The sequence below is a fragment of the Peromyscus maniculatus genome, chromosome 12 (genome assembly GCF_049852395.1).
Source record: "Peromyscus maniculatus bairdii isolate BWxNUB_F1_BW_parent chromosome 12, HU_Pman_BW_mat_3.1, whole genome shotgun sequence".
In the NCBI taxonomy this organism is placed as follows: domain Eukaryota; kingdom Metazoa; phylum Chordata; class Mammalia; order Rodentia; family Cricetidae; genus Peromyscus; species Peromyscus maniculatus.
The window spans coordinates 80420363-80437679 of record NC_134863.1 but is presented as its reverse complement, the minus strand read 5'-3'; the positions used below and the strand labels follow the sequence as shown (position 1 = coordinate 80437679).

At 46.8% G+C, this 17317-nt stretch overlaps 1 long non-coding RNA gene across 1 annotated transcript; it reads right to left on the bottom strand.

Moving 5' to 3' along the window:
• Positions 1 to 10121: 10121 nt before the first annotated feature.
• Positions 10122 to 14380, bottom strand: LOC143268023 (uncharacterized). The gene is made up of 3 exons (XR_013043612.1): positions 13951 to 14380; positions 11957 to 12051; positions 10122 to 11537 (listed from the first exon to the last, which is right to left on the bottom strand). It is a non-coding gene; the product is annotated as an uncharacterized LOC143268023 (long non-coding RNA).
• Between the last annotated feature and the right edge of the window lie 2937 nt (positions 14381 to 17317).

The window sequence follows — 17317 nt, the reverse complement described above, 5'->3', positions numbered from 1 at the left end:
GGGTATTCCATTTTGAGGCTAAGCCAAAACCATGAGTTCACTTTTACCTCCAGAAACCTGAGGAAGACAATTTTAGAGTTACAAAATAGAAACAAAAATGAAGAAGAGTGAGAGACAGGCATTTCTCCTCTTTACGTGAACCAGAGCATTGGCGCTTGCTGGAACTGGTCACTAGTTAGATGAGCATTTGGGGACCAGGTCTCCTTCTCTATATTTTGCTTAATTTTCCTCATCCTTCATTCTCACTCCTAATCACGTGGGGATATGCCGATGCGTCTTCTCACTTTCTCTATAGAGACATGTGTTTTAGTTTCTTTTCTTTTTCTGTTGCTGTGATGGAACATCATGACCAAGCACACTTACAGAGGGTTGAGTTTGTCTTACTGTTTCAGAGGGGTTGAGCCCACCATGGTGGAGAAAAAGAAAAGCCGAGGGCTCACATCTTGATCTACAACCATGAGGGACAGAGAGGGCCCTGGGAATCTCACATGTCTTTTTGAAACCCTAAGCTCGCCCACAGTGGCACACCTCTGTCCACTATTTTGTTAGGGGCCGCGTGTTCAAGCGTGTGAGTCTAGGAGGCCGTCCTCATTCAGAACACCACACAGGGTCTTGTGTGGCCCTGGCGGGTCCCATCCTCATCGTTCTGCTTCAACACCCCAAACTCGGGAATTTCAGGTTTGCCGAGCCAGGTCTGGTAAACGATGCCTATTCTTAAAAACGTAACCGAAAATGGAGAGAAAAACCCGTGGGTAAAAATTCCCACCCACCTGTTTTCTGAGTGGCAGGTCTTTATGGGGTGAAGGTCAGAACCACACTTACTGTCTCAAAGGACATCTATGGCTCGTGTCTCCTAACAAGGTCTCCCTCCGTGGCTGAACTCTAGATAGACTCCTTTGAACTCACTTCTCCCGGGGCTCTTGTCCTCTGGGATTCTGTATTCATCCCTGTATCACCCGATTTTATCAAGAATCCTGCTAAGCGAATTTAGTCAGAACCCCCCATTTTCACATCTGATCATCCTCACCAGTCAGTTGTGCTGTTTATCTTTCATCCTACAGGTGACATTGATAACTCTGCCCCATTAGGTGATTTACCCAGAATGCCCCTTCTCTGATGCATCCTTTCTAAAATTCCTCTGACCACTGGCTCTCACCCACGGGAGTGCTTAGCTAACACCCATCCCCCGCCTAACCTCTATGCCCCATGCAAAACCCCACGTCAATTGTGATGGCCCATATGAACATTCTGTCCTGCTATTCTTTGGTATATGGCATGAGTATTTTTCTCTAACAGAATACTAGTTATTTCATTACTTCCTGTCTTTCCATATTGCGGTCATGTTGTTCCCAAGCCATCCAAGAAGAACGCAAAGCTATGCTAAGAGATGAAGTAGGGCTTCTACCTACCTCTGAATCCCTGCCCAGAGTCAGGCAGTCTAGTAGGTGGTGGAGGAAATACAGGTCTGCCTGTCCATTCCAGAAATTTTGGGCTTCATGGAGGAAGGCAGTGGTCCTGAGGCTCTTGTCCCATTGCTGATTCCAGAAGTCCACGTTGACATCTTGTTGGCCTTTAGCTGAAGTTAGGTTACAGAGTTGAGGGTCAAACACACCGCTTTGAGTGTTTAAGCATAAACAAGGTATTTGCACAATTTCAAAGTTTCCTTCTCTACAAAATACTTAAAATGCAATGGGAAAAATAGCACGTTTACAGCGGCAGATGTTACCTTAGACGGGTAGAGAGCAACATGAGGCCTTCAGAAGGACACATTTGTCATCTTGTGACTTCCTCCCCAGTGATACATGACCCTAATCTAATCATAAGAACATATTCACAAACCGAAACTGAGAGGCAGTCCATGGAAGTGGCCAGCCTCCTCCTAAAGCACAGAGACCAGGAAGTCCAAGGGCCAGTCACTGGGTGTAGGAGGAAGGGGAGACAAGACAGCTAGACGGAGTGTGGGATCCTGCATGTGGCCCTAGGACAGACAAGGGACATCAGCGCGTAAACTGCTGATGTGAACAAGTTCTGAAATTTAGTGAAAAGTTTTAATTTCTTAATTCTGGTAAGTGCTCTGTGGCACATATCTTTGTTCTCCTGTGACTGTTACCAGATACCTGGTAGAAATAGCTGAGGGGAGGAAGAATTTGCTTTGTCTCATGGTTGGGGGTTTTAAGAGTCCAGCATGATAGAGAAGGCATGGCAGAGTCCTCTGTCTATGGTGGCAGGAACATGTCACAGTAGCTTAACTACTGCTAACATGGAAGGCAGGAAGTACATTAGGGCTATGACCCTCAAGACCCGCCCCTTAGTGACTCATTTCCTCTCCCTAAGTCCCACCTCCTAAAGGTGTCACAACATCCAAACTGTGGAAGGCAGCTGGGGACCAAGTGTTCAAATGTGAAAGCCTGGGTTCAAACTGTGACATATATAGGATGCTCTGAAGGAGGAAGTTCTCAGGAAAAAAATAAAAGCCGTGGTAACGTTAAACTTTGCAGGCTGACTGGACAGAAGTTAGTAATTGTAGAGAGTTAAAACGAGAGTGTTGCAGGTCCAGAACCAAATTACCTTGGGCCATGTTAGCCCCTAAATGGCTATTTATTGACCATCTTCGCGTGTGACTAAACATCCTTGTGACTACCAGGTCACTCTTTCAGAATATACCCGCAGACCCTGGAGCTTCCACCAACCCAATTGTTACCAGACAAGACGGTAGCAGAAAATTCCCTGCTTTGCCATGACCACAGGATGTTTCCACACAGTGTATCCAAAAGTTACTCTATTTTGTTTTGTTACTATAGAAACCTCATGAAATTGTGACATGGTCACTCGCTTCCCCATGACCAAGCATCATGCACTGGCCAGATGCTTCGTCATTCTGGGGCTTCATGTCCTACGTAATCCGTACGATGTGTGGTCATGTAATTTGCGTGCACTGTGATCATGCAATCTATGTGCATGCATGGTGTAGCTAGGTAAGCCTATATGTGCATGTACAGGGGGAACCTATAAAAAAGTAGGCTCCATCTATCTCTTCCTCTCTTCCTGCACAGCCATTCTATTCCCACAGGCCTATTACATCCCTTCTGTTCTCTTCCCCTAATAAACTTACAGTGGGTTTTGTTGTACCTCGTGGCTATTCTCACACAGTAAACAGCACTGCTCAATGAATAACCATGCACCGCTTAATAACTAACAATACAGCTCTAAAATAAAGAGTAACATTCCCCTTGAGGCGAAAGCTTTGTTTTCTTAAAAAATACATTTAAAAATAGTACATATATGTTATATTAATTATATTATATATAATATAGATTATAAAGATGTATTTCAGTTTATGTATATGAGCACTTCGCCTGCATGTATGTATATGTACCAAGAGTATGCAATGCCTGGTGAGGCCAGAAGAATGTATCAGACAGATCCCCTGGAACTGGAATGACAGGTTGTGAGCTGCTCTGTATGTGCTAGGAACTGACTCTGGATCTTCTTCAAGAGCACAAAGTACTTAAAGCTGCTGAGCCGCCTCTCCAGCCCAGAACTGTGAGCTGGTGTGTGCGCACATGTGCGTGCTGACAATGTTAACGGAGAGCAGGCTTGGAGAAGAGTCTATAGAACTCTGTGTGGTTTTAGTAAGTTTGAAATAAATGAGTCAGGAAGTGCTGGTTATTTTTAATTTTTGGGGGGTGGGTGGGCAAGATTCTTGCTCTCTAGGTTGACCTCCAATTCCTGATAATCCTCCTGCCTCAGCCTCCTGAATGCTAGGATTAGACATCTGAACCACCACACCCAACCAAGTAAACTAGAGTTTTTAAAAAGTACCTCCACAGGGGAGCTAGGAGGGGATCAGAGAGATTTGGATGGGACCAAGGGAGCATAATGTGTGGTGGATATGATTAAGATACATTATATACATACATGCCAATGTCATATTGAAACTCCATATTATACATAATTAACATGTACTAATAAGAACTCACAGGGTTTCTCTGACTTAAAATAGCCAGGAATATCGGAAGACACCAAGCAGCATTTTGGGGTCTAAGTGAACAAAACGACCCCACACCATGAGGAAGATCGCCTCCTTTAGGAGGGAGCTGCCAAGGAATCTTAGCAAATATTAGGCAGGCTTAGAGCTCTGATGTGGGGAGAAACCAATACATTATCTCCAGATGCTAAGGAGCTTATCAATGGCTTTTACGCCTCCATCCTGTTTCCCTGCACATGAGGAAGAATAAATCCAGACGGGGGAACGCTGAGTTAGTCTTCTGCTCTTCCCATTTTGTTTACCGTTCTGTAAAACTTCCAAAAGCTTGGCTTGGCCATGAATCCAATAGCAAGGACCAAATTGAAGTCATCAAATCAAGCTCCCGTTATTATGTAAAGCTATTTTCCTGGACCCCTGCTTTGAGTAAATGATTCCTATTAATATGCAGATTTGCTGGGGATTACCAGAAAGTCCCTCAAAATAATCATCAGAAGATTTCTAAAGAAATACTTTTCTCTCTGACTTAGACCAGGATTCAGTCCACAAATCTCACCCATCTACTCAGGAACAATTCAGTATCACTCCGTGACCAGGATGGGAAAAAGGAGGAGACGGCTGGTTCACAGGGATCCCAAGCAAAGAGGAAAAGCTCCAGTGTGCTCCCTTGTGTTCTGTGTCCTAAGGAGAAAATTCAGAGTGTGTGTGTGTGTGCTTGTGTGTGTGAAGTGTATGTATAAAGTGTATGTGCGTGAAGTGTATGTGTGTGTGAAGTGATTGTGTGAGGTGTGTGTGTGTGTGAAGTGTGTATGTGTGTGTGAGGTGTGTGTGTGTGAAGTGTGTGAAGTGTGTGTGTGTGAGGTGTGTGTGTGTGAAGTGTGTGTGAAGTGGATGTATAAAGTGTATGTGCGTGAAGTGTATGTTTGTGTGAAGTGATTGTGTGAAGTGTGTATGTGTGTGTGAAGTGTGTATGTGTGTGTGAAGTGTGTATGTGTGTGTGAGGTGTGTGTGTGTGAAGTGTGTGAAGTGTGTGTGTGTGAGGTGTGTGTGTGTGAAGTGTGTATGTGTGTGTGAAGTGTGTATGTGTGTGTATGTGTGTTTGTGCTCACGCATGTGTGTGAAGTGTGGCTCTGCTCTTTTATGTAACAGAACCCAGTATAGACTGATGTACAGATGTGCGGGAGGAAGCTCAGAGCCTCTGGTGAGGAGAGGCAGACACTTGAGTCTAGGTCCTGCCTCCTCTACTGTTGAGTAGTGGAGGGTCCTTCTGCAGCACAAATCTTAGAGGTACTTACTAATAAAATCAAACCTGAAGCCAGGTATTGGGGTGAGGGCTGGAAGATCAGAGAAGCAAAACAAGCTACAGCTTCCTCATCTTGACAGTTCCTCAGCTGATCCTGTTTCCTCAGACTGGAAACCTATGTCCTTATCCAAATGGATCTCAGCTGAATTGTGCTGCTCCAAAGCCTGAAAGCTTAACCAGCCAAATGCTTCTAGTTTCTGGACTTCACGCCTTATGTACCTTTCTGCTTTCTGCCATCACTCCCTGGGATTAAAGGCTCACTTTCTGGGATTAAAGGCAAGAGTCACCATGCTTGGCTGTATCCTTGAACTCACAGAGATCCAGAGGGATCTCTGCCTCTGGAATGCTAGTATTAAAGGCGTGTGCTACCACTGCCTATCCTCTATGTTTAATATTGTGGCTGTTCTGTCTCTGACCCCAGATAAGTTTATTAGCATGCACAATATTTTGGGGAACACAATACCACCACATCCTTCCACCGTGGGTGTCTCTCTTTCCACACCTTGTCTGTAACATAGGCAATATTTATCCCTACTTCCAGAACCTTCCTCAGGAGTCAGGGAGCAGTCAGTCCATGTAACACCTGACTCTGAAAGGATAACTGAGGAATCAGGAATTCCTCCATTTTATCAAAAGATCGCTGGTCATCCTCGGTGTCTGCTGGGGGCTGGTAGGACACCCAGTACAACAAAAGTCTACAAGTTTTGTCTCTGATAAGATGCTGCAGTATCTGCATACCACCTGCAGACTCTCGTGAGTCCCCACCTCTCTGGTCTGTTTGGTTCTCACGCTCATCTAAGGTCATCCCCGATCCACCGGCTTCAGTCCAAGGACCCCAGGCACCTCTTCACAGGAGGCTCAAGGAGACTGTGGGAGGGCCTGGCTGGTGGCCCAACCTGTTCCTGGACTAGGAATGTGACTCCGATTTGGGGAAGGATATTCCATCTGTACCCCACTCCCCACAGCCCCAAACCTTTTAAAGACGTGGTTTCTGTCCTTACCATTGCTGGAGTCCCACTTGGTGTCTTAGTCGGGGTTTCTACTGTTGTGATGAAACACCATGATTAGAAAGCAAGTTGGGGAGGAAAGGGTTTGTTCAGCTTACACTTCCATATCACTGTTCATCGAAGGAAGTCAGGACAGGAACTCAAGCAGGGCAGGAACCTAGAGGCAGGAGCTGATGCAGAGGCCATGGAAGGGTGCTGCTTACTGGCTTGCTCCCCCTGGCTTGCTCAGCCTGCTTTCTTATAGAACCTAGAACCACCAGCCAGGGGATGGCACCACTCACCATGGGCTGGATCCTTCCCCACCAATCACTAATTGAGAAAACATCTTACAGCTGGGTCTCATGGAGGCATTTTCTAAATTGAGGGTCCCTCCTTTCAAATAACTCTAGCTTGTGCCAAGTTGACATAAAACTGGCCAGCACATTTGGGTTTCCCCTAGGCTTCACGGCCCCTGAGGAGTCCTTGAAGGGTTGCATGGAGCCAAACAAGCCAGAGCATAATGAAGAAGACAGGTGGAGTTTGTTACAAGAAAAAGGGGCACACCACAAAACGAGGTGGGAGCGCACAATAGCCAGAGAGAACCGTCCCATCCACAGTTATTGGCAGTCCTGACTTCCAAAGTTTCTGGAGCAGACGACATATCCGAGAGTGTTTTCCTGCCTTGGTGATGGACAAGCATTTGGATGAACCCTTAAGGAAGAGGCAGTGGTAGTGAAGTCTCCGTCAGCTGAATCTCATGGCCTACCCGGCAGCCGAGGATGCCGTCTCCACCCAGGGCCAGGGATCTGACTCAGATCTCATTCTTAGCCTTGCTGTTTCCAGTTCTGATTCCCCAAGGTGCTGGTTACTGTAGGGGTCTGTCCTCAGGGAGTTGTAATCTGCCAGTATCGGACGACAGTTTCAGACGAGCTGTCTAGTACTGCCACGTTGACATTTATTTGGGTCTATTCTATTTACACAGACTTCATGGCAGAAAAAATTTGATGCTGGTCTATAACAAATCTCTGTAAATAAGAGACAACATCACTAGATGGAGACATCATGGGAATAGGGAGAAACAGGGTACTAGAGAAGTTCCCAGGAATCCATAAGGATGACCCCATCTTAGACTACTAGCAATAGTGGAGAGGATGCCTGAACTGGCCTACTCCAGTAATCAGATTAGTGAATACCCTGTCATCATAGAGCCTTCATCCAGTGACTGATGGAAGCAGATGCAGAGATCCACGGCCAGGCACCAGGCCAAGCTCCAGGAGTCCAATCAATGAGAGAGGAGGGATTCTATGAGCAAGGGACATTGAGATCATGATAGGGAAACGTACAGAGGGCCAGGCCAAACTAGTGGGAACTCTTGAACTGTGGACCAACAGCTGTGGAGCCCCCATGGGACTGGACTAGGACCTCTGCATAGGCGAGACAGTTGTTTAACTTGAACTGTTTAGGGGGCCCCTGGTGCATGAGCCGGCTTTTTGGGGTCTAGCGCCTATGGTGAGACACTTTGTGCAGCCTTGGTGCAGGGAGAAGGGATTAGACCTGCCTCAGCTGAATCTACCAGGCTCTGCTGAGTCCCTGTGGGAGACCCTGCCTTGGAGGAGGTGGGAATGGGGGGTGCGTTGGGGGGAGAAGGTTGGGGGGTGGGAGGAGGGAGGAGAGGAGAATCTGTGGTTGGTATGTAAAATGAATCGAACATTTCTTTCTTTCTTTCTTTCTTTTTTTTTTTTTGGTTTTTTGAGACAGGGTTTCTCTGTGTAGCTTTGCGCCTTTCCTGCAGCTCACTTGGTAGCCCAGGCTGGCCTCGAACTCACAGAGATCCGCCTGGCTCTGCCTCCCGAATGCTGGGATTAAAGGCGTGTGCCACCACCGCCCGGCCACATTTCTTAATAGTAAGAAAAAGAGACAATATTACACATTTTATTTGAAGAGCTGCTCATTACAACCTTCCCTGCCTGCTGGCTACTCTCCTACCTTCCCTCGAGAGTGTGTGTCCAAGAGATTTGAGGTGAAACGCAGATACAAATGGTATGTGATACATATGTACATGAGTATATGTGTACACATGTATTTTATACATATACAAGTAAGAAAAAAATCATATAGATCAGCAACCCAAAGGACTAATTTTTGTTTCAGTCACCTTGCAATTTTGTCTTTGAAAAGGTCTTTTTTTTTTTTTAAGTAGAAATAGTACATCGCTGGCAGTGGCTCCTCTTACCCGTCACTTAAGAGATGGAGGCAGGAAGATCAGGAGTTCGAGGCCAGCCTCTACATAGGGAGTTCCAGGTCATCCTGGGCTACACGAGACTCCACCTTTGAGACTATAAAATAAAGAGAAACAGTATACGGACAACGCAAGGTGGGAACTAGTGGGAGCTGAGAGAATATGAAGACGCTTCACAAATTTGCCGACGTTCCGACTGGGTGTGTGAGAAAGCAGTGTGTCTGTCCAGCCCCTGCCCCCATCGGCGGCGGCAGCAGGCTCTGACTTAGGAAAGGCTGCCTCTGCGTTGACGGTTCTCCTTCCAGCCATTCTGTGTCCTCCTACACCGTTGTCTGTGGCTGTCCTGTGTTCACGGCCAGACACTTCATTACGAGGCCGCGACCCACTCCCTCTAACCCCAAGTTCAGCTCTTACGATACGGATTCCTAAGATCCATATTCACATGGATTCAAGTGTGGTCAAGGCTTGGTCCCCAGTACAGCAGTGGTCAGAGGGTAGTCTTTGGGGGTGGTTAGATCAAGAGCGTTTGGGTCTCATGAGTGGACCTGTCCGTTGATGGAGTCACAGCTTAATGGATTTTAGGGGAGCGGTGTTGTTATGAAAGTGGACGCTCCCTCTCGCACACTTGCTTCCCGGCAGCCATGTGGTGAGCAGCTTTCCCCTGCTGTGGGCTTCTAGGTTGTTCTATCTCGTCAAAGGCCCAGGGCCCATCCTAGTCTCCTGTCATAAACACCACGACCAAAGGCAACTTGGGAAGAGAAGGGCTTATTTCAACTTCACGGTCTACAGTCTATCATGACGGGAAGTCAGGGCAGGAACTCAAGGCGGAAGCCATGAGGGTTGCTGCTTAGTGGCTTGCTCCTCGTGGCTTAGTCAGCCTGCTTTCTTATAGAACCCAGGACCACCTGCCCAGGGGTGGCATTCCCGCATCAACCGTTGATCAAGCAAACGCCCCCACAGCCTCACTCACAGGCCAATCTGATGAAGGCATCTTCTCAGTTGAGGTTCCCAAGCATGAATCTTAACAGGTCTTATTAATAAAATCAAACCCGAGGCCAGGTATTGGGGTGAATGCTGGAAGATCAGAGAAGCAGAACAAGCCACAGCTACCTCACCTCGCCCGTTCCTCAGCTGATTCTGTTTCCTCAGACTGGAAACCTCTTGAGTCCTCATCCAGAATGGCTCTCAGCTGAACTATTGCTCAAAAGCCTAAAAGCTTAACCAGCCAGATGCTTCTAGTTTCTGGACTTCACGCCTTATGTACCTTTCTGCTATCACTCTCTGGGATTAAAGGCTCTCTTTCTGGGATTAAAGGCGTGAGTCACCTTGAGATCATCCAGGTAGATCTCTGCCTCTGGAATGCTAGTATTAAAGGCGTGTGCTACCACTGCCTATCCTCTGTGTTTAATGTTGTGGCTGTTCTCTTCTCTGACCCCAGATAAGTTTATTAGGGTGCACAATATTTCGGGGAACACAATACCACCACAGGTTTCCTCTTCCCATGCGACCCTAGCTGGTGCCAAGCTGACGAAAACAAACCCAGAAGCCTAGGCAGTGGCCATGGACTGAAGCCATGAGCCAGGGTCAACTCTCTCCTAGGTGGTTTGTCTCAGGGACTTTGTCACAGCTGTGAAAAGCTGACCGGCACACCGGGGTGCCGCTGGCTACTCAGGACCTGCCTCAGAAATGCTGCAGAATCATCGGGCCACTGAGGTAAGCGCCAACAGGAGAGAGAGAAGGGCAAAAGAGACAAAAATGAACCCAGAGGGAGTCGAGACCTCAGCACAGGTTTCAACAGGGGCACATTTATTTTTAAAACATTATAACCTTTTTTGAAATAACAAGAATAGTTTTAATTGTCAATTTCATACAACCCAGAGTCACCCGGAAAAAGATTCTCAATGAGGGATGGTTTATGTTGGGCTGGTTTCTTGGCCTGTCTGTGTTTATCTTTGGGGGCTGTCTTCAGTAACTGATGTGGAAAGACCCAGCCCTGTGTGGGTAGCAGCATTCCCTAGGCAGGGGATCTGGCAAGCAGGTAAGCATACTCGCTTTCATTTCCCTCTTGGATGTGATGTGACCAGCTGCCTCCGTTTTCTGCCTTCACTTCCCGGAAACGATGGTTGGTGACTTGGGGCTGTGAATGAGACCAAGCCCTTTCCTCCCTAGTTGATCGTTTGTCCCAGTGTTTTATCAGAGCAACAGAAATGAAATTAGAATGGTAATCATCCACGAAACCAATGCAAACGAGAGCTCTTAGAAATTAGAGTGACTAAATTTTTAACATTTTGAGCAATATTAGAAAATGTAGTAAAGGAAGTCCAGGTGTATATCATCTAGAAATGTGGAGACAAGTCCCCGAAAAACCAAAATGGTTGACTGGTTAAACTGAGGGTGGGAAACGGACCCCAGGGCCAAGCGGAAAACAGGTTTTTGTTGTCTTTGCGGCTCATGTGTTTTTGTTTGTGGGGTGGGGGCGGGGGTGAAGCTTATTTTTTTACTGACAGTGTTCTTCAACATTCTTGGAATTTATTGCGATAAAGTCACTTAGCATAGAACCTAAACTGTGACCTCGTGGTACCCAAGAGCATCTCAGGGGGTGAATGCACCTTGGAAACGCAGTGCTCCGTGAAGCCCTGGACAGGGGTGGATCCCTAACATCCTCCTGCTCTCTGTCGGCCTTCCTCCTCTAGGACGGAACTAGGAAGGCTAAAGTTAACCTGGGGAGGTTAACTCTCCTGGTAAACACGCAAAGAAAGAGGAGCTGTGGTGGTAACTGTCTCGGGAATTTTCTGTGGCTTCACGAATTACCCAAATCTCTCCGGTATCAGAGGAAGCAGAGATGGGGCTGCCTATATAGATGGGCCCTGGACCAAGTGGGTGAGCAGGGTCTCAAGTCCGACCAACATCCTGTGTACCGCTTCAGGTGCTCTTCATGGGGTGGTCGACTTTTGTCAGATAGCCATGCTGTGGGCTCTCAGAGGCCATCACTAAACCCACGAGTTTGTAGTAGGCTAGAAAAGACTTTAAAAAAAAAGGAAAAATTACATCAAGTATTGTAAATGGAGAAGAGATTGTGGCCAAAGACAGAAAAGTGAGTTGAGATAAGGGCTCTTCTCTCTATTCGGAGTAGAGAGCATCACCCCGAAATAGACTGTTTTCCAAAAGCCTGGGAGGCAGCCGGGCGGTGGTGGCGCACGCCTTTAATCCCAGCACTCGGGAGGCAGAGCCAGGCGGATCTCTGTGAGTTCGAGGCCAGCCTGGGCTACCAAGTGAGTTCCAGGAAAGGCGCAAAGCTTCGCAGAGAAACCCTGTCTCGAAAAACAAAAAAACAAAAACAAAAAACAAAAGCCTGGGAGGCCCCATTTGCCTTCATCTCCCGGAACTCACACTTAAGAGAACTCCCACAGTCTGAGGACAGTTGTGGTCTGGACGAATCTTACCTTGTCACCCCTCATCATGCTGTGTAGACATAGCTCCAGGAACACGGGTGCTCCAAGCTGTTCCTTCCTCCGGGTTAATGGCCCATGTCGGTGTGCTGGAAATGGCAGAGTGTAATGTAAAGAGGCTGAATTGTTTGTTTAACAGTCAAGTGACAAATTATTTAATTAGTGCATATGCCATTTATGGCGGCAGCTGTGATCATTGGTGCTAATTGCGATGCAGTCTTAATTTGTTGTAGGTCTATTGCCACACCATGCTAATGTGATCATTATAAATGGTCATTATGGTCCTGCACTGTGCTTGAAAACTGGAGCAATTTCCCCTCGTGGGGGACCCATACTCCTCTTCCTAGCCAGCCTTAGCAGCCACATATATAGGCAGCTTGAGTGTAATCACAATATGAAGGGTGGAGGAGAGCCAGCTTCCTGACTGTCTGACCATGAGATCTGAACTCCTTTTTGCTTTTTGCAAAGACTTTTTCCATCTCCCGTTATTCTAAATGAGACATTTTAGAGGCCATCTACACACATGGACAAGTCCCAGTGGCCAGCAGGGCTTCTGCAACTTGAAAGCAAGCATGGGTGATCAAAAGTAGCCTCTTGAAGTCTGGGGAGATGGCTAAAGTGTTTGCTCTGTAAGCATGAAACTCCAAGTTCAGATCCTGAGAGTCCATGGTAAAGTGTGCGCGCACACGCACATACACACACACACAATAGCCATTGAGACCCAAAACCATACTAGCTAAGGCTGGTGTTGATAAGGGATTTGATAGAGCAGGCTTATGGCAGAAAGCAGGACCCCAGTATTCAGTTAAGAAAAGGGGTGGCATTATATTTACTGCTAGAAAAAGCAATGGTGTTGACTGGGGAGTTCGGTCTGGTTTAAAAGCATGGTCCAAATCAAATCATGCAGAGCCTATTGGAGAAGGAAGATAACATTGGATTCTGTCTGGTCTTGCTAGCAACGTCTCTTAGCATGAACTGGAAATTAGAAGAAGTTCTTTAAGTTAGCATAGCCGGGCATGGGAAGCGTGTGTTTACTGGCGAGGCCCCACGGCCCCTCTCTGGAAAGTATCTCCCTTTCTCTTCCCTACTCTTCACAATGCTGAGATGCAGACCGGAAAGGCTGTGCATCCCCAGCTGCTGGTGTGGTGGTGGTGGGTCGCTCCCAGCCTGGAAACATCACGGTAGATAAAATACAGGGCAAATCTGGATTCCAAATTCATCATTTAAAACATACTCATTGTTTTTATGAAACAGATTTAGCCTGGTGTTCTGTGTGTTTCTTTGTGAAATCTGGCCCCTCCTGGGTGAGGATGAGCCAGCTCTTTCTGGAATCTTAACCATACCCGCCTCCATCCACAAACCACGGAGCAAAACCCAAGGTCTGGGGACTTCCTCCCTGGAGCCGCCCGGCATCCATCGGATGCCAATCCCACACGCCCCCTCGCAGCCCTTGTCCTCACCAGTGCCAGGAAATGCCTGCTGGTGAGAGCGAGCTGGGCCCCTTCCCCTCGGCACTGCCAGGTCCCCCCACCTTCCTTCCTCAGCCACTCCCTCAGATAAAAGGCTTTATTAAATCAGGCAAACATCAGCCCCACCGCTCAGCTGTAAGTTAACCAGGCGACAGGAGAAAAGGGATAAAAGTTCCCTGCGGCAGCATCAGCATAAAAGGAGGCCCGGGCTGTTGGGGGCGGGGAACGCAACACTGGGGACAGTAGCCAGGTCCTGGCCCTAATTTTCAGGTGGCCACTGGTCAGAGCTGTCAGCTGTGTCTGTCCCCGGAGAGCAAATTGAAAACAGCAAATGTAGCCGGATTCTTTTTTTTTATTTCCTTGCTCCCTCCCCCTCTTTTCTTTCTTTTTTCTTTCACTTTTTTTTTTTTTGTCAATGGGGAATACAAGGCCACTGCCAAAAACATATCCCACACAATCAAACATCAGATGGTGACTCCTTTCCCACAGCTTGCGTGAGTGAAAACAGTGAAATTATACCCATGTTTTCCCGGCGAATCCCCTGGTGTCCTCGCAGAGGCCAGGCCTGTGCTGCCTCCCGTTCATCTGCTTTTTGTTCCCGGGTTCGCAGTGTTTTTAGCGCTGGACACCATTCAGCCGGCATTCAGCATTGTATGTCGCTTCACATATGGTTCATCCGTTCCAAATGTGTGCATGTACCCAGAAAATGCAGCTTTTCAGTGCGTATTCTCCATGTAACAGAAAAGATTAAGATATAAGCCTGGTGAATGCGGGGGGAATTAGTTGGACAGATGAATAAGGAGAAAATGAATCTAGAATGATGTGGATTTGGTCTAATGATTGTGGGAGGGCGTTAAGAACTTGCTGGTAGGTTTCAGCCCTTTTAATCCCAGGCTGTGTGTGTATTTTGGCAGGAGAAATACTCCATCTCGAGGGGGATAGTCAGAGACACGGGCTTGCATGCTCTCAAACTAGAGTGTGCATGCATGCACGAGTGTGCATGAGTATGTGTGCATGCACACACGTGCACACACACACACACACACACACACACACACACACACACACACACTTTTATATAAACTTCCTCCAAACGGGCAGGTAAAAGACTTCCTGAAACCAGGCATCCAAGTCTAAAGGTCTTCAAACTATCTGCAGAGTTCAAGAGCGTTCCATATTCCGATGCTCAGTTTTTTAAATAAAATACAATTTGGAAAGCTTCCAGCCCATGGCATCTTTCTTTTTTCATTTCATCTTAGTTTATCCATCTGATCTTAGATAAAGGATCCAGACAGAGAAAGGAGATCTCTGCCGGGACTCTGTTGCCCACCAGGAACAGCAGGCAAAAGCTAAAATACCTTTAGCTACTTTTTACATTGCCATCCAAACTGGGGACCCCCCAAAGCCGTGGTCATTTATACTCATACACCCTGTGCCCCTTGTGACTCACACTGCGGTTAATTAGAAGTGCTAAGGGACACAACAGCAGTCTTCAATCATCAGCTGTGAAAGATGTTACACGTTTAATTGTTTAACAGCATTTACTTAACAGTTTCTAGGAAGTCGGCGCAGAGGGAAGTCAAACTTAGCCTTACTTCCTCCAACGCTTTCCAGAGAAACTTTTTCTTTTCCAGGCAATTTTGATTGAAAAAAATCAAGATTTGCATCACAATGGAGATATTTCAAAAGTGTAAATACAAAGGACTGCAACTTCAGAGACCTCTCAGTCAGACCCTCGCTTTCCAGTTCGTCTTAAAGGCTCGAGGAGGATCTTTTCAGATCGGGCCAGAGGAGGCTCTGTGCCCTGCTCATTGTGGAAATTCACACAGCAGACTCCTTCTGGCAACTCCTATGTGACTCTCTACTGTGGGGAAGGGACCAGTGACACCGCAGCGCCACAGCCAAGTGCCTACATCATCTGTCATTTAATCTACGGATACTTTGATGGGCAGACAGGCGCATGTTAGACTATCCAATTAATTCACATCAAAAACAAGCCTTTCAGAGATTAACAGAGTCGGACAAAAGCTAAATCCTTGCATTGTTGTGTATTGGGTGTATTTTGGCGTCCCTAGCATATGTGAGGTCCACAACTTGGACAGTTTTCTTGACTGGAGGAAAAAGTATATGAAGATGCTACATCCTTCTAGCCAGGGGTAACAAGTTTTTCCTCTCTTGATTGAAATGACTTAGTTTTAATTTTTAACTCATATATGAAGAATACTTGAAAGACTTAGTTGCCAGCTTTATATGATTTTACAGCTTCATCTTATTTATTTAGTTATTTTAAAATTTACTGAGAGAGAGAGAGAGAGTCAGGGGGCAACTTCTGGAGGTTGGTTCTTCCCTCCACAGTGGGTTCTGGGGACCAAACTCACCTTTTCAGATTTGTAAGGCAAAAGTGTTTCAACCTACTTCAGAGTGCTGTGCCAGGAGCCCAAGTTTTGTGGTTTTAAAACTTTCTTGTTTAATCCTTTCCTTTCTCACTTGCGTTACTTTTTGATGCTGAAGGTTGACCCCAGAGTCTCTTGCACACCACACACATGTGCCCCCCCCCCCCAGCCCTGAAGGTTTCTTTCTTGTAATTGAAAATGTAAGCTTCAGCCTGGTCAGTACAATCTCATCCCCACCCCCCACCCCCCGAGACAGGGTTTTGGAGCCTGCCCTGGATCTCGCTCTGTAGACCACACTGGCCTTGAACTCATAGAGATCCGCCTGGCTCTGCCTCTGGAGTGCTGGGATTAAAGGCCTGTGCCACCACTGCCTGGCCAGGACAATCATTATTATGCATGGGTGAAAAGTTAGTAGGAACAGGGTGTGTGGGGTGGGATTAAAATAATCTTACATTTTCAGTTCTCGGGGGTTTTTGTTTGTTTGATGTTTCCATGTTCTGTTTCCCTCGGCCTGTCCCAGCACTGGGGCTTGAGGACAATAAAATCCATGGAGTCAACTGAAGTGTTGCCCGGTTCACACGTCCACTTTTGTGTGTTGCTATCTTCTAATGAGCCCTTGGGGTAAAGAGACTGGCAGGTGCCCTGTCCTCTCAATGTAAAAATGTAACGAACTAGAGCGGTAGCCTCCGTGGCTGCTCTGTAGGCCCTGGGTAACAGACACAGTGGCCAGCCACTGCCTTGTTGTTAGCAGTCCTGTCCAGTGAAGCCAACTCAGTGAAGCCTGCAAGACCTGTACCCAGCTGGCTCATCTGCTACCAGAGTCCCTCGTATCTCTTGAGTCCCCTGTAAGTGACGTGTGGAGGCACAAAAAGTCTTCCCCTTAGCCTAAAATCTATTCTAATTTCCCCCAGTATTTTACATATATATACATACATATATGTATATATGTATATATATATTATATATAATGTTATGTGTATGTGGTTTTTTTTTTTTTTTTTGCCTGCATGTATATATTTGGACCACGTGAGTACCCAGTATTTACAGAGGTCAAAGGAGGGCATCAGATTCTCTGGAACTAGAGTTAAGGATGGTTGTGTGCCACCCTGTGGGTACCGAGATCCAAGCCAGGGTCCCATGCAAGAGTAACAAGTGCTTTTTAACCACAGAGCTGTCTCTTTTGCCCCTGCCTTACCCCCTTTAATTCACACTGGGGTTGTGATTCTATTAGAAAGTCTCCCCCCTCAACTCCCTCCTTCCACCTCTTAAGCTAGAAACTTTAATTGCATTTTAGAATTTCAGCAAACAGGTTGCTATTGCATTAAACAACACACACACACACACACACACACACACACACACACACACACACACAAAGTGGTGTTGACAGAAAACTTAGATCATAATTTGTGTGATAGAACAAAGCAGACATGCCCCCTGCTTTGTCCCTGTGTGTATTTGAGGTGACTACAAGTGTTGTGGCTTCCAAAGTG